This window comes from Pteropus alecto, unplaced genomic scaffold, assembly GCF_000325575.1.
Source record: "Pteropus alecto unplaced genomic scaffold, ASM32557v1 scaffold19, whole genome shotgun sequence".
In the NCBI taxonomy this organism is placed as follows: domain Eukaryota; kingdom Metazoa; phylum Chordata; class Mammalia; order Chiroptera; family Pteropodidae; genus Pteropus; species Pteropus alecto.
The window spans coordinates 2,471,250-2,497,870 of NW_006442490.1; positions in this window are offsets into that span (position 1 = coordinate 2,471,250).

Here is a 26,621-nt window from a genome sequence, read left to right on the forward strand (position 1 = left end):
GCAGGAAGTTGATCAGAAACTAAAAAATCAGAAATAAATGGAGAATAAAGGCTAGGGTAGGAAGTTCAAGACTACAATTTAGGGAGCTAGAGGCCCTTTTTGGGTGCTTGTACTTATGTGGTATGAGCTGGCAGTCCTGATAGCTTTAAGGAGCTGTACAGTCCTTCCCAGTGAGACTGATAAGAAAAAGCCTCTTCAGATCTCCTGTCCTAAGTAGAATCTCTGAATTAATGTTCAGCCTGATGTCTATGGAAACATGACTGGACATAGTAGTGAGAGTTTGCCTTCTCCAGTATGTCATGTAGTTGGAATCACATCTAGAGTCCTAGGGCTATTCTAAGTAGAAGGTATCATTCCCGAGAAGGCCTTGTTTCAGGCCAAACTCCAAAATCTGCCTACAATTTGATGTCATTCTGTTAGTGTTATGGGTTGAATCGTATCCCCCCAAAAGATATATTGAAGTCCTAACCCTCACTATATCAGAATGTGACCTCATTTGGAAATAGGATATTGAAGATGTAATCAAGTTAAGATGACGTCATAGAGGAGTAGGGTGAGTCCTTAATACAATATGACTGGTGTCCCTATAAGAATAGAAAGACCCAGAGAGATACATAGTGGCAATGCCTTGTGATAACAGAGGCAGAGATTAGTTTATGTAGCTTTAATTCAAGGAACAGCAAGTATTGGTGGCTACCACCAGAAAGTAGGAAGAGTCAAGGAAGGAGTCTACCCAGCCTCAGAGGGAGTATGGCCCTGCTGATGCCTTGATTTTAGACTTCTGGCCTCCATAACTAAGAGAAAATTAACTTCTGTTTTTTCAATCACCCAGTTTGTGGTCATTTGTTATAACGGCCCTAAGAAACAAATACGGTTAGCAAGTTATGAAAGAATATCATTGCTTCAGGGACAAGCTTCCAGTCAAGAAAATAAATCCTTACAAGAGGGGTTACTGTAAAGATCCCATTCAGACTGAAACTTCTGGCTACTTGATGGAAAAATTGAGTGGTGAAAGTCTTGGTGTCATTCCAAGAATTTTAAGTGATCTTTTTTTTTGGAGATTTAAGCTACCTCAGTCCATAATTCCTAAAGTTTGAACCTGGAAATCTTTATTTTGGGTGTTTTTTTTTTTTTTTCCAAATCAAGTCCAGCTAGGCTACTATCCTGGTAGGGATAATAAATAGCAATAACCACCAAATACATAAGGGAAAATAAATATTTTGGGGGGCAGTGCATGGCCTTCTTATTTGTCTTTATTTTTCATTAATATACTTTATTTTTAGAGCAGTTTTAGGCTTACAGAAAAATTAAGCAGAAAGTGCAGAGTTCCCATATACTCATAATTTCCACTTCTCCACTCTCCCATGTAGTTCCCCCTATTATTAACATCTTGCATTAATGTGGCACATTTGTTACAATTGATGAATCAATATTGATACATTATTATTAATTAAAGTCTATAGTTTATATTAGGGTTTGCTCTGTGTTGCATAGTTCTATGGGTTTTGACAAATGGATAATGTCATACGTTCACCATTATGGTATCATACGGAATAATTTCATTGCTCTAAAAATGTCCTGTGTGCCACCTCCTTTCTTCCCCCATAGTTTGCCTTCTCCAGAATGTTATGTAGTTGGAATCTCATAGTAGGCAACCTTTTCAGATTGGCTTCTTTCACTTAGTAATATGCATTTAAGTTTCCTCCCTGTCTTTTCATGGCTTGATAGCTCATTTCTTTTCAGTACTAAACATTCTATTGTCTGGATGTACCACCGCTTGTTTACCGATTTACCTATCAAAGGACATCTAAGTTACTTCCAAGTTTTGGCAGTTTTGAATAAAGCTGCTGTAAGCATTCATGGTCAGGTTTTTGTGTGGATGTAACCTTTTAACTCCTTGGGACAAATACCAAGGAGTACAATTGCTGGATAGTATGGTAAGAGTAGGTTTAGTTTTGTAAAAAATTGCAAAATGCTTTACCATTTTTCATTCTCATCAGTAATGAATAAAATTTTCTGTTGTTTCACATTCTCATCAGCATTTGGTGTTATTGTTTGTTTTTGTTTTTTTTAATTTATTTTAGCCATTCTAATAGGTGTGTAGTGGTATCTCATTGTCGTTACGGAAATAAACTTTTCAGGAATAAATAGCTTAAGATTAAAGCTAGATAATATACCCTCTAAGATTTTAAAGGAAATTTCTACAGCATAAGCCATGGGTAAATGAAGTTTTATTTCAGGGAGAGGTATTGGAATGTAACAGTTACAAGCATGGACTTTGAAGCCCTATTACTCGAGTTTAAATTTCAGCTCTGTCGCTGCTTAGCTATATGATGTCAGGCAAGCTACCTAACCTCTTCATGCTTCAATTTTCTTGTCTCTCAAACAGTGATAATAATAGTGACAATTATAGGATTGTTGTGAGAATTAAATGCATTAATATACACATGGCACATACATAAGCACATAGAATAATGTTTGGCGCATAAAATAGCTTGTTATTAATGAATATTATATGATTAACTTTATTACCTACTAGGGATATAATAGTGAACGAAATAGATAATTCTCCTGTCCTTATGGATCTTACAGTCTAGTACAGAGGATAGACATTAAAACATATTTAAATCATTTTTAATTTAGAGTTGTAATTGGTCCTACAAAGGGATTTATTAGCATACTTAAGAGAAATATCTACTCTAGTCCAGGTAATCAGGCAAGTCATCTGGGCTGCAGAAGTGACATTTAAGAGGCTGTATGGAAAATGAATAAATTAGCCCAGGGAAGAGGACTAAGAGAAAGAGGAGGGGGGTGCATGAACCCAGGATGATTTAATAGTTTTCTGAGGTGCTCAGCCTGCTGGACGACATTCTTAGCAGGAATTGAGGCTGCCCATGGGGAATGATTGCATGTGCTCCATAATTAACAAAGAAGGGCCTTGTGGGCCAGGTAAAAGAGAATACCTGTGGCTTACTCTTTGGAAACAAATCCTCTAATCTCCTGGAAAATGCAAGGTGAAATGGCACAGGCCAGAGGAAAGGTGACTGCTGGGGGCTACATTTTGTCAAGATAGATTAACAGGAAGATATTCTGCAAAGAAAACTCAACGCAAGGAATCAAACAAAAGTGGCCAAATTGCCTTTTGCAGCTGAATTTTAAGACAATCTTAGAACACTTAAGAAATAATATTTGTTGTACACACGTTAAGGATTGAGTCAAGAGAACTCAAATGTTCAAATGTATTCCTGGCATGTACAACCTTAAATTAGAGGGACTAAAAAAGCTGTGGCCTGCCCTTTCTGAACGTTTTCCAACCACTGGGATGTGGGGCCGCATCTGGGTTGATTTTAGGACAGACCTTGGAACTTACTTTCTTGCTGAAATGTCTGACATCAGCCCTAATTTTTAGTCATGTATCTCTTTCTCTAAGACTTAAATTCCTGGAGGGCCTCAGGAAGAGTAGACTTCATCCACATTAGGCTAGAGGGTTCCCTGCCTAGAGAATGAATGATTAATTTCTGACCCCAAGAAGCCTGCCTCAAGTTGTTTCTTCCCCTCTGCATAGACCCACCATCTTCATGTGTTTTAGAATGCCCTGCGAATTTTGAGCAACATGTGAAATATTGGCATCAGTAAATATTTCAGATCTTCCAGGAAGCTCAGTCAGGCTCCACATCACCTTGTTTGGAAATATCACCACCTGGTGGATTTCACTGTATCTGTTCTCAAAGACCTGACTGTATTCTGCCAATTGAGGGCATCTGTGCCTTGCTCAATATTTCAGCTGCACACTGACTCTGGGATTGGTATTTGAGGAAACCAGAATTGAGGGGCAAAAAAGGAAGAATGTACTGTGCTTCCTACTTCTAAGCTAAAATCTTGGCACACAGTCAGTTGGATACATACTGCTTGGTTGGCTTTTCTCAGCAGCACAATGTGCACCTCACCCCTTTTATTAAAAGAGTTTCATAGTACCTCCATGAATCTGGATTGTTTTTTCAAGGATCACACAAAATTTTCAAAGAGTGAAAGAAACTAATAAATTGTTCCTTTTCTTTCATAGCTGATTGAAATTCAATTCCTGAAATCTGACAGGAGACAAGAGTGTCTTCCTTCAAATGCTGGCCCTCCTTGGCAAGGGCCTCAGGTCAAATGAGCTCCTGGGAAGCCCAGCAGAGACACATGCTGTGGGTACCATGCTCCTTTTCCCCTTTTTTAGCCAAAGCATTAATGAAGTCTTTTGAACACTGTCTTTCATTAGTAACAGTGTAGGGAGCTGAAACATAAGCATGTTCAGTACTAAAAGAGAGTATCTGCTCAAAAAAAAAATTCTGGGCTTTGTAGTTAAACAAACTTGGATTCAAATCCTAGTTCTTCCATATTGGCCTGTGTGGATGATATAAAGACACATCTTCACGTAAGTCCTTCTACTTGCTCCCTAGCAGCAAGTAACTCGATCTCTTCAAGCTTTAGTTTTATCTGCAAAATAAGATGATCATAACAGCTACTTTATGCAGTTGCAATGAAATTTAAATAAAAGAACAATATGTTGCTGTAATTAACCCTCACTTGAGAATTTTAAAATACAACATTTTAATTTAATTGAGGTTTTGTTGCAGTTTTGACGATAAAATAGTTTAAAATATTTTCTTGCTATCTAAGCCAAAAGCCCTTAGTCAGAGCTGATTCATATTTAGAATGATATTCTCTGAAATAAGCACCTATTTAGTTTCCACAAAAATGGTTTTTAAAGATAAAAAAAAGTCTTGTTTAAATGAGGAATCTACTTTAGATCTAATTATCTTATTTGTTTAGAGTCATCTTTCTCAAACTTCATTTTTCCTGGGCAGCAGGGTCCTAATTTTCAGTGAATTCTCACTTGGAACCCCAATGTATTAAATAAAAACAGATGCAGGGGTTGGAGCTGGGGCTGGAGCTGAAGGAAGAAAAGTCGGATTCTATTTAGTTTCCACTAGCGTGTAAGCTCTAGAATAACAGGTATTTTGCCTGTTTTGTTCACTGCTACATCTCCAATGTCTATAGCAATGCCTTACATTAACAGGTCTCAATGAGTAGTTTTGAATGAATAATGGCTGAATAGCATATGAAGAAGGCTGGCACATAATAGGCACCCATGAAAATCTTAGTGCCTCTTACCTAACTGAAGTCTTGCAGGACATTGAGTGATATGCTGTTGGTGTGAGAATAAGAACTTCCACATGAAAGAAGATTCATGTCCTCCTCTGTCATCCACCTACCTTTTCATGCCTTTTGCTATTCTTTTCCTAAGATGGTTAAGTGTGTAATGGGAAATTGGCTGTGTAGAGAGCAAAAAGACATCAGGCAGAGTGACTTTGGCCTCATCACTATTTTCCTACCTTCTCATAAATCTCTGGGCAAATGACATAGCTTACAAAAATCAGATTGAGCACCTGGTGAAACACAAATATGTGCCACAATTAAGCAAACATCCTCTTCAATAATAGTGTACCAGTAAGAACAAAAGCAATGCATTTAGCTTTGTAGCCAATAAGTCAAATTTAAGATGTGGATGAATAAAGTTAATAGTCAGCCTGATGGAAAAAGAACAAATTCAAACTTTAGAGTTAACAGGCCCCAAGTTCCACGTTTGCCAGTTATTGCATGTGTGATCTTTTGGTAAGACCTCCTTGATCCTCAGTTTTTCCATCTGAAAAATGATCATCTTTTGTTATTAGATAAAAATAGTACCACATCATGGGTTTGTGTGGAAATTAAACAAGCTGATTAGCTAATTGATTAGCAAAGTGTCTAACTCATAATGAACACTCAACAAAAGCTCATTTTCCCAGAAGTCTCAGAACAATCATTTAAAGATAAACTTTTATACAGAAGTACCAAAGCAAAGATCAAGAATAAATAATACAGAAATACAGAGACTTGATCAATGAATGTTAGAATCTAATAGAGGTATGTTTTAAGTGATGTGATCCTGATGTACACACAGGGAGAAAACTAGTATTCTTAAGTTCCCTGAGTGAGAGGTAGGTTAAAACATAGGAGTCAGTATGTATAGTGGTCAAGAGTTGGGCATGAAGTCATGAATGTTTGACTCGTTTGACTTGAGTTAAAATTCCAGCATTGGCATTTGCTGATACTTATTTTTCTGGACCTCCATGTTGTCATCTGTAAAATGAGGATGCTATTAAGCAGTCTTACTTTAGGAGTCTATTGTTAGCATAACATGTGATAACATATTCAAACTTCTGAATATGGTAAGAGCTAGATATATACTAGTTATTATAAGTATTTTGGGGATTAACATGCCTGGAAAGAAAGAATGGGCTAGAAAGAGTGGCAGTTTCTTCAACTCTAAGCAGAGGCAAAGACTCACTTCTAGAGTGATGATTCTACATGGGTCTGGAGAGGTAGTCCTATGTATAACACATCTTTGAAAAGGAAAGCAGAAAGGATGGTCATGGGAGAGTCCTTGACCTAGCAAAGGTAGTCTCTTTTACTTTCTTAAGACACCTTGACAATAACCTGTGAGGTAAGCAACCAGAATGTCTTAGGCTGGGTTTCCCATAAACAGACACTGCAATGAAGTTTTGTGTGGACATGCTTTATTAAGAACTTGCTCCTGGAAGAACTAGAAAGAATGGGGAAAGTGGGATACAGAAGGAGAGGAACTCAAAAACTGCAAAAGCAGTTCTAAGAGGGAAGTTTACAGTAATAAATATCTACATTAAGAAACAAGAAAGATCTCAAACAAATAGCATAAATTTGCATCTCAAGAAATTTAAAAAAGAAGAACAAATTGAGCTCAAATTTAGTAGAAGGAAGAAAGTAAAGATCAGTAACAAATGAAATAGACAACAAAAATATAAACTATCAATGAAACTATAAGCTGTTTTTTTTTAATGGTAAACAAAATTGACAAACCCTAGCCAGACTAAATAAAAAAGAGAGAAGACTCAAACAAATTGACTCAGAAATGAAAGAGGAGACATCACAAATGATCCTATAAAAATATAAAGCTAAGAAGATACTACTATAAACAATTATACAACAATAAATTGGATAACCTAGAAGAAATATATAATTCCTAGAAACATAACCTCCCAAGACTGAATCATGAAGAAATGGAAAATCTGAGCAGACCAATAACAAGTAAGAGAATTGAATCAATAATCAAAAGTCTCCCAACAAAAGCCCAGGATCATATGATTTATCTGGAAATTTTACTAAACTTTTAAAGAAGAATTAATTCCAATCCTTCTCAACCTTTTTCAAAAAAACTTGAATAGGAGAGAACACTCCCAAACATACCAAAACCAGATAAGAACAGTACAAGAAAAGAAAACCATAGACCAATATTCTTGATAAATATTGTTGTAAATATTCTCAACAAAGTATTAGCAAAATAAATTTAATAGCACATTAAAAGGATCATACACCCATGTGCAAATGGGATTTATCTCTGGGATGCAAGGATGGTTCAATATATCCAAATCAATAAATTATTTATATCACATTTAAAAAATGAAAACAAAAAATAATCTGATCATCTCAGTATATGCCATACATGACAAGACTACAGCTGACCTCAGACTCAATGGTGGAAAGCTAAAAGATTTTCCTTTAAGATCAGGAATAAGACAAGGGAGCCAATCTTACCGCTCCTAGGCAACATAGTACTGGAAGTCCCAAGCAAAACAATCGGGCAAGAAAAATAAATAAAGCATCAAAATGGAAGAAGTAAATTATCATTGTTTGCAGATGATGTGATCTGTATATAGAAAGTCCTAAAAACCCCATCAAAAAACTAGTAGAGCTACTCAACAAATTAAGTAAAGTTAAAGGATACAAAATCAACGTACAGAAAACAGTTGCATTTCTATATACTAACGATGAAACATCTGAAGAAGAAATAAAGTAAATGGTAACATTCACGATAGCATCAAAAACAATAAAATATTAAGGAATAAATTTAACTAAGGAAGTGAATCCATACAGTGAAAACTCTAAGACATTGAATAAAGAAATTGAAAAAGACACAAATAAATAAAATATGCTTCATGTTTATGGATTAGAATAATTAATGTTATTAAAATATCCATGCTACCCCAAACCATCTATAGATTTGATGCAATCCCTATCAAAATCCCAATGGAACTTTTCATAGATATAAAAAAGAATTCTAAAATTTGTATGGAATTGCAAAAGACTCTAAATAACCAAAGTAATCCTGAGAAAGAAGAACAAAGCAGTAGGTATAGCACGTCTTAATGTCAAACTAGACTACAAAGCTATAGTAAAAACAGTGTAGTACTAGCATAAAAAATGGACAAATATATCAACTGAATACACCACTTAAGCCCAGAAATAATGCCTTGCCTATATAGTCAATTCCTTTGTTTCACAAGTGAATCAAGAATACTCAAGGGGAAAAGAATAAGTCTCTTCAATAAATGATTCTGGGAAAATTGAATAACCACATGAAGAATGAAATTGACCTCTATCTTACAACACTCACAAAAATTAACTCAAAATGGATTAAAGAATTAAACATAAGATCCCAAACTGTAAGACTTCCAGAAGAAAACAGAGGGAAAAAGCTCCTTAACATTGGTCTTTACAATAATTTTTATTTAGATATGATACCAAAAGCACCAACAATAAAAACAAAAATAAATAAGTGAGACTACATCAAACTAAAAAAGTTTTGTACAGCAAAGGAAACCATCAACAAAACAAAAAGACAACTTATGAGAGAAGATATTCACCAATGACACATTTGATAAGAAGTTAATATCCAAAATTTATAAATAACTCATACTGCTCAACACTAAAAAAATCAAACAGTCGAATTTAAAAATGGGCAGAGGACCAGAATAGACATTTCTCCAAAGAGGGCACAGAGATGGCCAATAGACATATGATGTCATTAAGCATCAGAGAAATGCAAATTAAAATCACAAGGAGGTATCATCTCACACCTGTCAGAATGGCTACCATTGATAAATCAAAAAAAAAGTTTTGGTGAGGATGTGGAGAAAAGAGAACCTTCGTGCACTGTTGGTGGGACTGCAAATTGATACAGCTGCTTTGGAAAACAGTGTGGAGGTTTCTCAAAAAATTAAAAATAAAACTACCATAAGATCTCGTGATTCAACTTCTAGGTCCAAAAAAATCCAAAATGGTAATTCGAAAAGATATGTGCACTCTTATGTCTGCGACAGTGTTATTTAAAATAGCCAAGATATGGAAGTGCCCATCAATAGAGAATTGGATAAAAAAGAGGTGGTACATACATGCAATGGAACATTACTTGGCCATAAAAAAGAATGAAATCTTATCATTTGAAACAACATGGATGGACCTAGAGGGTATTATGCTAAGTGAAATAAGTCTGGCAGAGAAAGACAAAAACCATATGATCTCACTTATATGTGAAATCTAAAGAACGAAATAAATGAACAGAAAGAACAGAAAAAGACTCATAGATACAGAGAACAAACTGATGGCAAATATAAATTGGTAGTTACAAAATAGGGGATGTAAAGTATAGAATAGGGAATATTGTCAATAATGTTGTAATAACTATGTATAGTGCCAGGTGGGTACTAGACTAATCGAGGTGATCATTTCATAAATTATATTTCATAAATTATATAATTCTGTACACCTGAAACTAATATAAATAATATTGAGTGCCAACTCTAATTGAAAGATAAAAATAAAAAATGCTTCTATATGATGGAATATACAATTAAAAAAATAAAAAAGCAACCTATGGAATTAAAGAAAATATTTACCAATCATATATATGATAAAGGATTAATATACTAAATATACAAGGAACTTATACACTCAATAGTAGAGAGAGAGAGAAAGAGAGAGAGAGAGAGAGAGAGAGAGAGAGAGAGAGAGAGAGAGAGAGAGAGAGAGAAGCTAATTAAAAAATGGACAGAGGAATGGATTAGATATATTTCCAAAGAAGACATACAAATGGCCAACAGGTATATGAAAAGATGCTCAATATTACTAATTATCAGGGAAATGCAAATCAAAGCCACAATGAGATATAATATCCTCACACATGTTGGAGTGGGTATTATAATAAAGACAAGAAATAACAAGTCTTGGGGAAGATGTGGAGAAAAGAGAACCCTGGTGCAGTATTGGTGAGAATGTAAAGTATAGCACTATGGAAAACAGTATGGAGGTTCCTTAAAAAATCAAAAATATAACTACCATATGTTCCAGCAACCCCTCTTCTGGATATATATTTAAATTAATTGAAATCAGGATTTAAAAGAGATACTGCACTCCCATGTTTACTGCAGTATTATTCACAACAGCCAAGATATAGAAACAACCTGTGTCGGTTTACAGATGAATGGATAAAGATGTGGCATACACACAAAGGGAATATTATTGAGCCATGAGAAAGAAGGAAATAATGTCATTTCCAATAACATGGATAGACTTTGAGTGCATCGTGTTAGGTGAAATAAGCCAGACAGAGAAATACAAATACTGTATGATCTCATGTATATGTAGAATTTTAAACAGCCAAACTTACAGAAATAATTGAATGGAGATTGCAAGGAGCTTGCGGGGGGCGGGGGATTGCAAAATGGAGAAATGTTGGTCAAATTTTGCAAATTTTCAGTTACAAGATTAATAAGTTCTTGGGATCCAATGTACAGCATAGTGTTTACAGTTAAGAATACTGTTTTATATATTGAAAGTTGCTAAAAGAGTAGATCTTAAATGTTCACAACACAAAAAGTAAATGGTAATTACGTGATATAATGGAGCTGTTAACTAACTCTACTGAGGTAATCATTTCACAATATATAAGTGTATCAAACTAACACATTGTAGACCTTAAACTTAATTAAGTTATATGTCAATTATATCTCAATAAAACTGGGAAAAAATGGACACAAGAAAAAGAACAGTCTTTAACTCTAAAGAAATAAGCACTAATGATAAAATGCCAAGAACTGGGGTCATAATTTTGGTCAGAATTCTTAACTTCTATCCCTCAAGTCATGCCACAGGATCACTTCTTGGGTCTTAGGAAAAAAAAAAAAAAAAAAACAGTCGTGTAGTGCTTTTTATTTTTGGTTTAGGTTTATTTTATTTATTTTTAAATGATTATGATAACAGCTATGTAGTATATACTCTTCTATTTCCATCATAACTCACAAACCCTGGAATCCATTCCCTCATTTCCTTCTGCTCCTATTCTGGCCTCTTGCCCAGCTCTCCTTCTCCACCTCCCTATGTGTGGAGGGACTAAGTGAAAACAGACCAGCCAGGCTACTTTCATCAAGGATGAGTTCAACTTTGGATTTTTACTTTAAAATAGAATGTGAAAATTTTCTTTTTGATAGTTTCCTGTAACTGAATGAAGTCTAGATGGAAAAAGAGACAGTCATTCTTCATTTACCATTTTAAACTTCAGAAAAAGTGATTTATTCATATTTATTTCCTTAATATTCACTTATTCGACAAACATTTATTGAGTGCCTACTGTGTGCCAGGCAGGCACTGAAATGCATGATTTCTATATATCTAGATCTTTTGTTTCTTACAACTCTATGAATTAGAATTGTCACTTTATAGGTTAGGAAACTGAGGCATAGAGAGCTGAAGTGACCTTCTTTAGGTCACATTGCTGGTAAGATTTAAAATAGATTTTTTGATCACCAGAGCTACTGCTTTTTCTATCATCTTCACAGATGCCTCTCCATTTAAAGTTGTGGAGACTGTGCTGTGAGCTGTCAAAATATTAGCAAAGGTATACATTCCTGTCTATCAGATGATAGCATTTCATTGGTCTAATTTTACCAGCTTATTTATTTAGTGATATAGAATAAGTTGGTTTAATATATACAAAGGATGGTGTTTTCGGCTTCTTATCCAACCTAGTTTAAACATACTTTAAAAAATGTCTCCTTCAAAAGCCAGCATTGTACTTAATGGGAAAACACTGGAAGTATTCCTGCTAAAGTCAAGAGAAAGAAAAAGATGTCCACTATTGTCAGTATTATTTAACTGGAGGTATTAGCCAAACCAATTAGACAGAAGAAGTTAGCATTATAAAAATTGTAAAGGAAGAGATAAAACCATTTCTATTCTGTTACATTTCTATAACATCTGATACTTGAAAACCCCAAAATCAAATGAAGAACTGTTACAAACATTTAAGAAAGTTCAGTACATTATCAAGACACAAAATTATAAAGTATTTTTCATGTATACAAACAGCTTCCAGTTAGAATATATAATGGAAAAGAAGATCCTCATTTTAAAAAGCAACAAAAAGTTTAAATACCTAAGAGTAAATATATAAGAAATGCACAATGCCCATCTGAGTAATACTTTCGAACGGTTCAGTACCTAAACCCATTAATCAATCCTGGTATCACTAGAAACAACCAGGCATATTCCTCTTGATGTGATTTAATATGAAGTACACAGCATTACCTATAAAATATCTTTACAAAAATGTTTAATGTGAATCTTAGCAAGCATTTTAGCTATTTTCTATTTATAAGAAATATGAGTGGTAGAATAAGAAATTAATTGAAAACACAATGAAGCAATCAGACAAATTCAGAACATGGAACACTCCATAGGACAACTGGCTACATTTCTTCAATAAATCAAAGGCATATATATGGAGGAAGGGTATTGCTATAGATTAAATTATAATTAATAGACATAACAGCCAAATGTAATGTGTGGAACTTGTTTGGATCCTGATTCAAACCAACTAACTGTAAAAATAAATAAAATTGGAAACCATTGGACAAATTTGAATATGGACTGGGTATTATATGATAACAAGAATGCTTTTGATAATTTTATTAGTTGTGATAATGGTCTTGGGGTTATACAAGAAAATGTCCATATTTTTAAAGGGATGAATACTAAACATGTTAACGGAATAAAATGACATGATGTCTGAGATTTACTTTAAAATAATCCATGAAAAGTAGAGAGAGAGAAAAATAAAAAAAGAGAAAGACATAGTAAAATTATAACACTATTGGTATTAGTCTGCTAGGACTGCCATAACAAAATGCCATAGACTAGGTGGCATAAATAACAGAAATTTATTTTTCACAGTTCTGGAGGTTAGAAAGCCAAGATCAAGATGTGGGCAGGTTTGAATACTTCTGAGGCTTCTTTGTTTGGCTTTCAGGTGGCTGCCCTCTTGCTGTGTCCTCACCTGGTCTTTCCTCTCTTATGCTCATCCCTGGTATCTCTCTGAGTGTACAAATTTCCTTTTTTTACAAGGACACCAGTCAGATTGGATTAGGGTCCACCATAAAGGCCTCATTTTAACTTAATTCTTTAAAGGCTCTATTTCCAAATAGAGTCTTATTCCAAGGTACTGGGGGTTGAGGCTTCAACATATTAATTTAAGGAGAACACAATTTCTCTCATTAACACTCTAATCTGGATAAGTGTATGGGAGATTATTGTACTAAAATCTGGTTTTGTGTATGTTTGAAAATGTATATAAAATACAATATTTCAAAAGAGAAGGACAAAAAAGTAGATCTGGACAAACTGACAAGCATGCTCCATGAATAAGAAGGCTTACCATTAGAAAAATATCAATTTTCCATAAGTAAATTTATAATTTTTAACATATCCCAATAAATATACCTATATTCCTTTCCTGGGACCGAACAAACTCATATGAAAACATAAATAAACATAATAGCCAGGAAAACTCTGTAAATAAAGAGCAATGTGGTGTGGCAAAGCCTTACTAGATATTAAAATGTACTCTAGAGCCTCAAAAATTTAAAGTATGAAATTGGCGCATGAATGGAAGAGAATAAAAATCCAAAAATACACCCAAATGCATATAGCAATTTAATATACGCTAAAGGAAGCTTCTCAAATCAGTAGAGGTAGAAGTAAACTTTCTTATTAATGACAGAGCAACTGTGTAGCCATTTGAGAAATGTTTAAATTTAATTCATACTTCGCATTATATATCAAGATAAAATCCAAATAGATCAAAGATTTAAATTTTAAAAACAATTAAAGTACTAAAAGAAAACCTTGAAGTAAAGAAGGCCTTTCTAACTATGACTTGAAATCCAGAGGCTATTTACAAAATTATAGAACATTTCACAACACAAAAATTGAAAACTTACAACACATGTAAACACCACAACCAAATTATAGAACATTTCACAACACAAAAATTGAAAACTTACAACAACACATGTAAACACCACAACCAAAGTCAAAAGACAAAGGAGAAATGGGGGAAAATATTTATAATTCAAGGACAAAGGACAAATTTCTATAATGTTTAAAGAATTCCTAGATTGAGGAGAAAGGATAATAACCTATTTATTTATTTATTTTTATTATATATTTCAGGTGTACATTATACTTTGACATCTGTATACACTGCAAAGTGATCACTCCCAACCAAAAGTCTAGTTGCTATCCATCATCATACAATTTTCCTCTTTTATCCCTTTTGCCCACCCCCATCCCTTTGCCCTCTGGTAACTCTCAATCTGTCCTCTGTATCTATAAGTTCATTTTTGTTTTATTTTGTTTGTTTTAGATTCTACGTATAAGCCAAATCATATGGTATTTGTTTTTCTTGGTCTAAATTATTTCACTTACGATAATATTGTTGTAAATGGTAAGGTCCATCCATGTTGTCATAAATGGCAAGGTTTCTTTTTTTTTTTATGGCTGAGTAGTATTCCACATTATGTGAGTGTGTTCTTCATCCATTCATACACTGATGAACACTTAAGTTGTTTCCATATCTTAGCTATTGCAAATAATGCTGCAATGAACATAGAAATGCATATATCTTTTTCAAATTAGTGTTTTCGTATTCTTTGGATAAGTACCCAGAAGTGGAATAGTTGGATCATATAGTAGTTCTATTCTTAATTTTTGAGGAATCATCGTACTGTTTTCCATAGTAGCTGCTGCACCAATTTCCATTCCCACCAACGATGTATGTGGGTTCCCTTTTCTCCAAATCTTCTCTAACCCTTGTTATTTCTTGTCTTTTTGATAATAGCTATTCTAACAGGTGTGAGGTGATATCTCATTGGGGTATTGATTTGCATTACCACACACGAAAATTAACTCAAAATGGATTAAAGACTTGAATATAAGACCTGAAACCTTAAAATTCCTAGAAGAAAACACAGGCAATAAGCTCCATGACATCATTCTTAGCGATGATTTTATGAATCTAACACTAAAGGCAAGGGAAACAAAAGCAAAAATAAACAAATGGAACTACATCTAACTAAAAAGCTTCCTCGCAGTGAAGGCAACCATCACCAAAATGAAAAGGCAACCCACTGAATTGGAGAAGATCATACATCTGATAAGAACTCAGATAAAAATGAACAACAAAAACAACAAAAACAAACGATCTGATTGAAAAATGGGCAGATGTAAACAGACATTTTTCTAAAGAAGACATACAGATGGCCAATAGGCACATGAGAAATGTTCAATAACTGATATTTTAAAAAGGAGGTATGGAACTACATAAACTGATAGTTCAGAAAAAGAGAATGGAAATAGCCCTTAAACATCTGAAAAGGCTCTCACCTTCTATACTAATAGGAAAATTTTAAATTTAAAATAACATTGAGATTCTCACATCAATTTGGCCAAAAAAAAAAAAAAAAGTTTGACAGCATATTCTGTTGGTGAGCCTGGAGAAAATAGGTATTCTCATACATTGTTGGTGGGACAGCTAATTGGTATAACCACTGTGTTAGTTTGGTATGTATGCCATAACAAATACCATAGCCTGGGTGGCTTAAACAACAGAAATTAACTTTCTTACAATTCTGGAGGCTAGAAGTCTGAAATCAAGATGCCTTCAGGGTGGTTTCTTCTGAAGCCTCTATCTTTGGCTTGTGGGGGGGCACCTTCTCATCCCTGTGTCTTCATATGGTCTTCCTTCTGTTCATGTCTATGTTCTAATCTCCTTTACTTACAAAGACACCCAGTTACATTGAATTAAAGCTGACCCTAATGACTTCATTTCAACTTAATTGCCCCTTCATAGACCCTATCTCCAAATACAGTCACATTCTGAGTAACTGGGTATTAGGACTTCAACACATGAATTTTGGGGAACAAAATTCAGCCCATAACAACATTTATGAGAGGAAATTTAAAAATAGCTATCAAAATTAGCAATACATTACCCTTGACCAGATTCTACTTCTGGAAATCTACCCTACAGCTACACTCATACACATATAAAACTACATATGTACAAGGATATTCATTTCAACCTTGCTTATAATAGCAAAAGTTTGGAAAGAACATATGTTCACTGATAGGAGGATATTTAAGTAAACTATGGATCACGTGCACAGTGCAAAATTGTGCATCTGTAAGAAGAAATGAGAAAGCTCTCCATGCACGGCTAAAGGGAGGTCACAATGTGAAGAAAAGAAAAGCACAAGAGTGTAATAGCATGCTATCTACATGTGAGAAATACATTCATATTTGCTTGTACGGTGTGTACATAAAGAAACACTGAAGGTTAAATAACAAAGAGAAAAAAACTAACAAAATTAATTACAAAATAGAGGGAGCAGAAGTGGAAATAAGGTTTTTTCATGCATTCCTTTTTATATAGTTTTCATTCTTAAATCATGTAAATTCAAAACAATTAAATTATATGTAAAACTTCCTAGTTCAGCTATGAAATTTTTAGTACAATATGAGACTAACTCTGATCCTTTTACCTTTGAGAATGGCTATTCTTCATTTATTGAAGCTTCATCTAGGGTTTTCAAATTGTGCTCTTGTGAAATTTAAAAAAAAAAATCCCCAGGGGTTGAAATTGTTTCTTTCCTTTTATTTTTCTTTGAAGAAAATAACTGAGTTTAAGAGGGCTAGAGAGAGTCCAGTCGGATTGGATGTTGATGAAATAGAGATTGCCCAGATGCTATTAATCACCAGTATTCAGCAGCACAAATGCCCTTGGGTGTACATCACTTCAAGCAAACAGAATTGTGCCTTCCTGTGGGTGGGGGTGCCTGGGTGGGGGTAGGGGGACCCAAGTGCGTTGCATACAGCTGAAAGTGAGATTCCTTGAGAAAGCCCCCTTCCTGTCATAGCACCCACAGCACTCTGAGCCTGCTTGCAGCCCAACAGCCTCTCCGAGAATGCTACATTTAAAAGTGCAGTTTTTGGATGATTCCCAGAGGACTTTTGTGGTTGATGTAAGTGGAAATCACATCGCTCTTATTCCTTTATTATTCATTCAATAATGGTCATTTGTGGACAGCCCATTAGCCAGCAATGTTATGGCTTCTTTAGGACCAAATGAAGGAAGACTGTGGTTTTAGGTTTGGAAAAAGAAATCTGTATTTAATATCACAATGTAGCTCATGTTTTCCCATTAATCTTTCTTTTAGAACAGGTTCTCTTTTCTCAAGGGATAATGAAAGCAAGTTTTAAATATATGCTAAATATTTGTAAGAAGACAAAGCAGCAATAACTTAGTTGTCTTATCTTAAAAGGTATTATTGCTCATTGAAATAATTTGTCTATGATTCTCACGCCATGCACATTTATGGGGAGAAAACTGGTTCTGAGAGAAAGAGGGGGAAAGCTACACTTTTCTGAAGAAAACCTATGGGGTTTAGAGTGGGGGTAGAATTATGCAGTTGTAATGAGAACTTGAGGAAGTGATACTAAGTGATAAAAGAGAAAAATAGGATAAAAGACAATTTAGTTTGATTTAGTACTTAAGTTCGGGATTCTTAATATAATTCCTACAAGATGATTGTGTACATTTATACTTCATCTCTTCAAGAAAAAATGTATTAAACATATCATTTGGGGCTCATCTGCCAGTATCATAAGATATGCAGATTTTGATATCAAGATTTATGTACTAGAATTTTGAAATCTTCTATGATTGGAACAAAAAATGCTATCTGCTCTGATATTTTCATTAGCTACTAACAAGAAATAAATAGCTCATTTTCTTTGAAATTCATACAAAATCCTGGTTATTTTATACATAAACTGGCAACTACTGTTGGGTGTATGGAAAACCCATTTTTTAAATGAATATTTATTTTTTATTTGAATCATATGCTTTGTGGGTGATGACTTCATGGCTGCAGCTTCTGTTTTACTGTCTCTTCCTTTCACTTTTACTTGCAAAAGGCATTTCTAGGTCCACTGACCTGAGAGATTTGTTTTTGCAACAAATAGCTTCCATTAGAGGTATAAGGCATTTCCTATTTTTTCTTGGAACTATATTTAAAGGATGGAAAATGTCTTTTGAGTAGTTCATCCATTTTCGGGCTTGTAGTGTATACTTTCTGTGCTCCAGTACCTGAATTAGTGAGCTTGGTATTCAAAAGATACTGCTTTAGGCTAAGTTTTTAATAGATATTACAAGCAACTCAAAGAGAAGTCTTTGACAAAAAGTGACAGAAAGGCTTTCTGAATGTGCAGTTCAAATTCAGATCCAATTAAATGAGGAGTGGAAGGCATAGTACCATAGCTTCACAAAATTCACTTTCTGAGGAGCCAATTCCAGCAACTTGAAATCAGCATGATTTGGCTTCAAGTCAGATTGTTTCTTTCCAGCTGCAACACATTGTGTTCCCTGGAAAGATAATGGGAGAGATCTGATACCCAGCAATTCGGGTGTCACAGCATCTGATTCCTTTTGCTCTGTGGAAGGCTACTTTGTAAGTAGCAATCATAGTGTTACTGAGAGTGGCAATAGCACTAACTGTAGTACTATAAGCAGCTTTCTCCTGAGAGAAATGGAACCATAAGTTAGCAGCCAGTCATTCAACAGTGTCTTCTCTCCTTAACAATAGTAGACTGATGATTGAGATGATAATGACAATGACCATGATGATTATAGCAGTACTAGTGAGTCACAAAGGAATAACACTAATATTTACAAAGCAATTTCACATCCATTAGTTCATTTGATCTTCTATTTCAGCATGTGAGTGAAGGTAGGAAAAATATTAATCTTTTTCCATTTTGCAAATTAAGAGATAGGATCTCAGGAAGCTTAAATGACTTGTGTAGTATTATACAACATAAATGCAGAGCTGGGAATTCCAATCCATAACTTTCCCCACTACTCCATGTTTAGTTGTATACATAAGACTCATCTGTTAATAGTCTTCTAGTCCTGTAAAATTTCTCATACATATTATTTATTCTCTGTTGCTCTCAAAGGGTGTAGAATTTAGCATACAGTGAGCCTTTGATGACTGGTGTGTCTTTCTTTCCTTATCCATGGATGAAAAGCTATGTGAGAGAGTGGTTCCTAGAGGTCAGGGAGACCATGGCATGAATCATTTCATTGATTCAAAAGCTTAAAAAGCAAGTAAACATGTCCTCTTTTCTTAGTACTAATATCTTAAACAGAATGAAGAAATATTTGGAACCACAATGGAGAGAACCATCAAAGGAAAGCCACATGTAGGAGTTTTTGATACCACAATTGACTGAAGTCTCAAGAAGCATGGATCAGTCCCAGGGAGAATTGTTCAAGAAAAGATTTAAGAAAATAATTGTCTACATAGGAAGAAATAATGGAGTCTTGGGCATTGGTGTTAATTTTACAGAAAGCACAATAGTAGAAATACGAAAAGGACACGTGATCAGATAGAATAATATCTTTTGGGTAAGGCTAATTTTCAGCAAGAACCCTTTACTCTACTCCTAGTGGCATTATCTTGGTGAATTTGGTGGTGTCCAAGATCTGGCTCAGGTTTATGTACTCAGAAGCCTGAAAGTGAATGGTGGAGACAGGAAGGATTTATATAACAGATGATGATGAGGTAGAATTTCTAGAAGCATTTAATATTGGTTTGGATATGGGAGATGAGTAAGAAGGAATACAGATGACCTTTACATTTCTGGCTTAGGTGACTGGTTGGATGGCGACATCCATTCACCAAGACAGAACAGAATAAAAGGAACAAGTTTAAGGTGGAAAATAATGAGTTTTGTTTCAGTTTTTTAGATTATAGAAGGAGAAATACATTTGGAATTGGGCACACCTAAGTTCTAGTCCCAGCTCCAACAATTTTAAGATGTGGAACCTCAAATGAAGTCACTTCACTTCTCTGATCCTGTGCTCTTATCACGAAAATAGGATAATCATTGCAGCTACCTCACAAGTCATTGTGAAGATAAATGAAATTCCAGAGGTAAAGTTCCTGACATAAAGTAGATGCTAAAAGCATGTTAATCTCCTTCTCTCTTGCTTACAGACCTCTTTATTTCTACAGTTTGAAAATCAACATCGAATGGTCTTTCACCCTCAACTTGAAGTTTCTTTTGATAAAGCTTGATTTTGCAGCTCTCCTTCTCGCAATAAAGCTTTGTTTCTCTAGGTCCGCACTTCCTCTTGGGCTTTCTGAGGTTAATTTATCTTGCTTTCTGAGCGGTTTGCCTTTTGCTCAGTCAGCAGCCCTAGGGGACTTTCTCTTCCCCACCTGGAGTCATTAGTCCTGGGAGGATCCATAATAACTGTCTAGAATTACCTAAAACAATGTCGGGCTTCCTTTAAGAAAGCAGATGGAAATAACAGAAGCTTTTGTGATTAACTACTTTAAATTACTCTGTGGTTATTTTCTTAATCCCCTTCACTTTTTCACTCATCCCCCACCTGGGATGTAAAGTACAGCTTAGGGAATATAATCGATAATATTGTAATAATTATGTATGGTGTCAGGTGGGTACTAGGCTTATCAGGACGATCACTTCATAAGGTATATAAATCTCTAATCATTTTGTTGTACAGCTGAAACTAATATAATATCGCATGTCAACTGTAATAGGAAAATAAAATAATTGAAAAATAAAAATAAATAGAAGCTAAAGAAAATTACTCTGTGGTAACTACTTATAGTAATGTTAACACAGTTAATAGTAATGGTAACAATAATACTACTGACTAATAATCATAGTGTTTATTGATAGCCTTTGTTCTTAGTGTATTTTGTGAGCATTATCTCATGTAATGTTCACACAAATCAAATGAATGTCACTATCCAGGGTAATTATAGAATCTCTCCATGCCTTGGGTTTTGTCATCTGTAAAATGGGGATAATATTAGCACCCACTCTATAGAATTATCACAAAGTTTACGTGAATTAATCTATCTAAAACAGCACAATGCCATTGAGTGCTATAAAAGTGTTTGCTATACTGGGGTTCTATGAAATTTGACTCCAAATTTAGATGGTGAACACATGTCCTGATACTTATGTAAAAACAGTAGTATTCCAAGTGGATGAGGCCAGGAATAATTTTTATTTTAATTTTTCAATTACAGTTGACATTCGATATTATTTTATATTAGTTTTAGATGTACAGCATAGCAGTGAGACATTTATATAATTTATGAAGTGATCCCCTCGATAAGTCTAGAACCCACCTGGCACTATATATAGTTACGACATTATTTACTATATTGCCTATGGTGCACTTCACATCCCTGTGATAGGAATATTATATTTATCTTTATTTTATTGGCATGTAAACTGAGGTACAAAGAGGTGGACTTACCCAAGGTCACATTGCTATTTAACTTAATGAGTGAGTTGGGTGGGGTTCAAGCCTCAGTCTGTCTAGCTTCAAAACCCTGGCCAGTCATTGTTTAGGTGGTAGACTTATGATTCTAGTGGGATTGCTGTATATGTTGTAAAGCTTCCTGGTTTTCCAGGACTTCATGATGTATCCTCTAGTTCCAAGCAGCCAGCCCCACACTCAGTGCTCAATCAGTGTTTGATGATTGACTGACCAACAGACTGACCATATCAGCTCATCATCATCCCCTTGCCTGTACAAAGAACTTCAATCGATGGAGCTTCTAAATCATGTCAGAAAAATCATCCTGGAATCATAAATTTCCAGCCTAACCAATGTTGGTCATTTTTTTCACCAGGGATTTATTTGTCATTGCAGGGGGCCCCAGCTGCATGATGAACACCTTGGTTTAAACTACTGAGTTTGTTTTGCCCTTTATAGCTTAAGATTTATTGATTCAAAGAATAAATTGAACGAAAAAGAAAGAAAATACTTGTGCTTTGTCTGGACCAAGGCCAGGCTAAACTGGGTCAAGTGTGGTTTAGGTACTGCCTCTCCCACCCCTCTAGGGGGCCCTGTATCTTATATTCCAGCTCAGAGGAGAGGCCTGGACTCAAATCAAGCCTTCCCACCTCTATCTCTCCCCTGCCCCTTGTCCCATCCCCACAGCTGAAAAGAGGAGGGAACCCGAACCCAAGAACATTTAAGACACTGACTTAGGGTTGAGGAATTATCTTTGGACTGGGTAAGTGGTGCTTGGGTGTTCAAGTATGCACTGGTGGGACTCTCTATGAAGAATTTTAGTTAGTTGGTGCCTTGACACTTCTTCATTTTTCATTACAGTGCGGGGTTCTACCTACTGCCTGGACACTGGGAAAGACTAGCTGAGGCTAGAGCTCTCTGTAGAACTTCTGAGTGAAACTTGTTAATAAATAGCAAGATTCCTCTGAATTCTATAGGATTTTCTCTGTTTCTTTTAAATGTCATTTACTCTGTATTAGCATCATTGCTTGACTCATTACAAATATAAATATAGTACACTAATAAGAGCTTAACTTCAACTGGTGCTTTAAAACAATAAAGTTGTCAATTGCAACTGAGAGACTGAAAAATCCTTCAAAATGACTGAGCTGAGTCTAAAGTCTTGGGGTCAAAAAGGTATGGCCTCGGGGCAGAACCACCTTCCAGGACCTAGAGCCTGTCATCCCAGTAGCAGAGAGCAGTGCTGGCCTTTGTGACACTAGGTGCTGCAAAGCAGTTTTGTGCCAGATTATCAAAACTGGAAAAACATTTGGTTAGACTAGTTCTACTACGGAGAGATCCACCCTTAACAGATCATTTGCACCACAGGAAGTAAAAGGGAATTGGCCAATCATGGAGCCAGGGCAAGGAACCACAGGGAAGATCTGCTGAAGGCTGAAAAGCTGAAAAAGAATGAAAGTTTACAGGGAGCACTTCTCTGGGAGCTATGGAACTCTATAATACATAGCTTGTCTGTTCTAAACATAGCTGCTGTGCAAAAGCTTCAATTACTACCAACATCAAATCTTATTCTAACCCCCTTTACTTTATTCCCTCTTTTTCCCTTTACCCACTGCTTCTTTCTCTCCTGGGTCTAAGGTATGGAGCCAGAGATGGCAGATCCGTCTGGGTGAGCTGAACCCAGGCACTGGAAGCACTTAGGCATGGTGCCTCACCACTAATCACTGGTCATAGCTGTCTTACACAAAAGGTTCTTTGTCCTCTGAGATTCTATGATGATGAAATTCACCTTTCAACAGACTTAAAGATAAAGATTCTCCAGAATTTTGTATTAAGAACATTTTAAGTGAATGCAAGAGATTTGTCACAAAGTTATTGTCATTTCCCTTTTAGGCCATGAGATATCTCTTCCTGATCTAACTTTGTTCTAGGAATTTCTAGTTATGTTATTTCATATAATCATTAGTTAATAAGTTTGTTAAATGGTATGATTATACTACTTTATTCATTCATCACTCGGTTAACAAGTTCTTATGAGCCCTCATTGCTTTCATGCACAATGTTAGCCACTGAGGATGCAGAGAAGAATAAGAAATAGTATCTGATCACAAAGACCTCATAATCTAGTGGAAGAATTAAAAATAGAAACAGATATGTATACTACAGTACGATGTATACAAATGACAATGGCAAGGATAGTTTTTAATGGTGCAACAGAAGAAGGGTACCTAACCCAGACTTAATTGTGTTTGATTAGGGGATAGTCAGACAGGTTTTCTTGAGGGGCGTAATATCTAACCTGAGCCCTAATGACCAGCGTTAATTATTTAGATTTGTGCTGGGGAGTTGGGGAATAGGAAGGCATAGAGTTGAAAGTTTGTCCAGACAAAGGTAGAAACATAGGGAAAGGCTTGTGGAGTAGCTCAATTTGATTGGATCCTAAAATTGTGGAGAAAGGGTGCCAGGAGGCTGGTGAAAGAATGAGAGATGAGAGGAGAGGCAAGCATGGGCCAAGTTATAAAAAGGATTTTTCGGATGAAGAAATCAAGGTTCAGCAAGGTTAAATATGAGCCCAAGGTCATATAACTGCAAGTAAATACTTGAGTCAGGAATTAAAAGTATATGTGTTGACTCCAGAGCCCGAACTCTTCCCTCTATAGCTTGCTGCCTCCAGATTTCTGATAACCAATATAGAAAATGTGAGTTTATAAATTGTTTCACTGCTTTATCAGGCAAGGACAATCACTGTCATGAATCTTTTCCACAATTTGTATTTGTATTTCGGCATTTAAATAAAATTTTACACAAATGTAAACATTTTAGTATTTAATTGAAAGTCTCGAACAAAAATAAGACAACTGATCAACAATCCTAAGTAAGCTGGAAAATTCAATTTCTGGAAAAAAATTATCCTACTTAAGAAAATAAGGTTGTGTGAAAAGATGGATGTATATCTTTGTGTGCTGTCTCTTAGTGTTATTTGCAATAGCTAAAAGGATAATATGATTTACATATACAACAAGGCGGTCTCCGATACAGTAACTAATGATAATATTAATAATATAACACTAATTTTTTTTAAAGTTGGTCACCAAAAAGTGTTGTATCACATACATTGAGAAGTATATGGAAAGCTTTATCCTAAGATCCTAATACTGTCTATTGATGGATGGAATTACAAATACTTTATTTCTTTTTGCTTGCTTTTCTGTTTCTTTTTTTACTCTGATTTTTAAATGAATATATTTTGCTTTCTTAATGAAGAAAAAACCTCAAAAACAAAACAATGAAAGAAATTTCATTTAAAAAATGGTTGCTATGTAAGTTCCATTTCCTGCATGAGCAATCAAAATAGGGGACTCCTCACAAAATGGCAGGGCTAGATTTTCAATCTGCTCACAGTCACATTCTGTAATATGTGGAGGTTTCAGGCACCTACCTCAAAAAGTCAACCTCATTGTCTACTAGACCACTATTACTACTCAATTCTTTTCCAATGTAAATAGCAATGATAACAACTAATACAAAAAGAACACATATAGTAGGTGCTAGTATAAGTATTTTACATGTTTTAGCTCATTGAAATCCTCAGTGAAGTAGGTGCTACCAATATCCCTATTTGAGTGTTTAGCACACTGGGAACAGAGGAGAAGCAACTTGCTCAAAGTCACAGAGTCATAAGTGGTAGAAACAGAACTCTGGGTTAAGTGCCCATGCAGTTGACCACTATATTTGCTCTTTAATGTTTGTCTTTCAAGAGTCACTGTGTTGGAGTTACCTTGGCACTTCACATCTTAAGCAGTTAGCTCTTGATGCAGAAAATGATGTCAACAGTTTCAGGGAAAAACTGGCTTGTGGTAAGCTGGACCTGCAAGGGAGCTTTCATTGGACAGATGGACAAAGGAAACAGTTCAGGGAAATGGATAGGGTTAGAAAGGTTAACATAGGGTGTGTGAGAATTGCATGAGACCAAAAAGGATAGGTCATTCTTTGGGGCTCAATGTTGGGGAGTGGTTATGTTGCCGATCCAAAGTCCATGTGCCTGATGTTTCAAAAGGCCAAAACTCAAAATGTCAGAGTTTGGAGTAAAGAAATGTTTATTGATAGATAAGGCACCAACCAAGAAGATGGAAGCCCTAGTAGTACCTCAAATCCATCTCAAGAAAGTAGAGTTCAGGCCTCTTTTATGTCAAGGAAAGGGAAAATGAGAGGGACTGTTTTGTAAAAACTCAAGCTCCAAACAGAATTCCTCTAATGATTAGTATATATAACGCATGAGCTATTAGCCTGAAGGCCATAGGAACCATATAGACTTGAACGAGATGGAGTCAGAGAGGTGGACACAGTGGGTTCTCTTAATTCAGTGAAGTCAGGTACTGTCTGTAGTATAGTCAGCACCTAACCTGAAACATAGTAGATGCTTAATAACTATCCGTTAAAACAATAAAAGAATGAATTCCCTTCTTGTTCTCAACTGCCAGAAAGCTAATCCCTGCTCCAATGAGTTAACTGATAAAATTTCAGTTCGCTAATAAAACATTCTAAGAAGTCAAGTCTTGGGGGATATGGCACAAACATTTCATGTATTATGGTAACAAAATTTCTTTGGACTAGACCTGCACTCATGTAAAACTGTGTGGTCACAGTAAGCCCTCACTGACTGTTTGAAATGGGGTGAAGGGATTAAAAGGTACAAATTGATAGTAATGGAATAGTCACAGGGATATAAATTACAGCATAAGGAATCTAGTCGATAATATGGTAATAACTATGTATGGTGCCAGGTGGATACTAAACTTATTGGGGGATCACTTCATAAGTTATATAAATGTCTAACCACTATGCTATATATCTAAAACTAATATAATATTAAATGTCAACTGTAACTAAAAAAAAAAGAAGAAATGTGGTTGCTAGAGATGAGAAATGCTCTGACTCAGCCTCTCCCAAAGTTCAACAAATGAGAAGTCATCTCTACTCCTACCAGTCTACAAAGTCTCCCCAAGTCTACCTGTGGATGCTA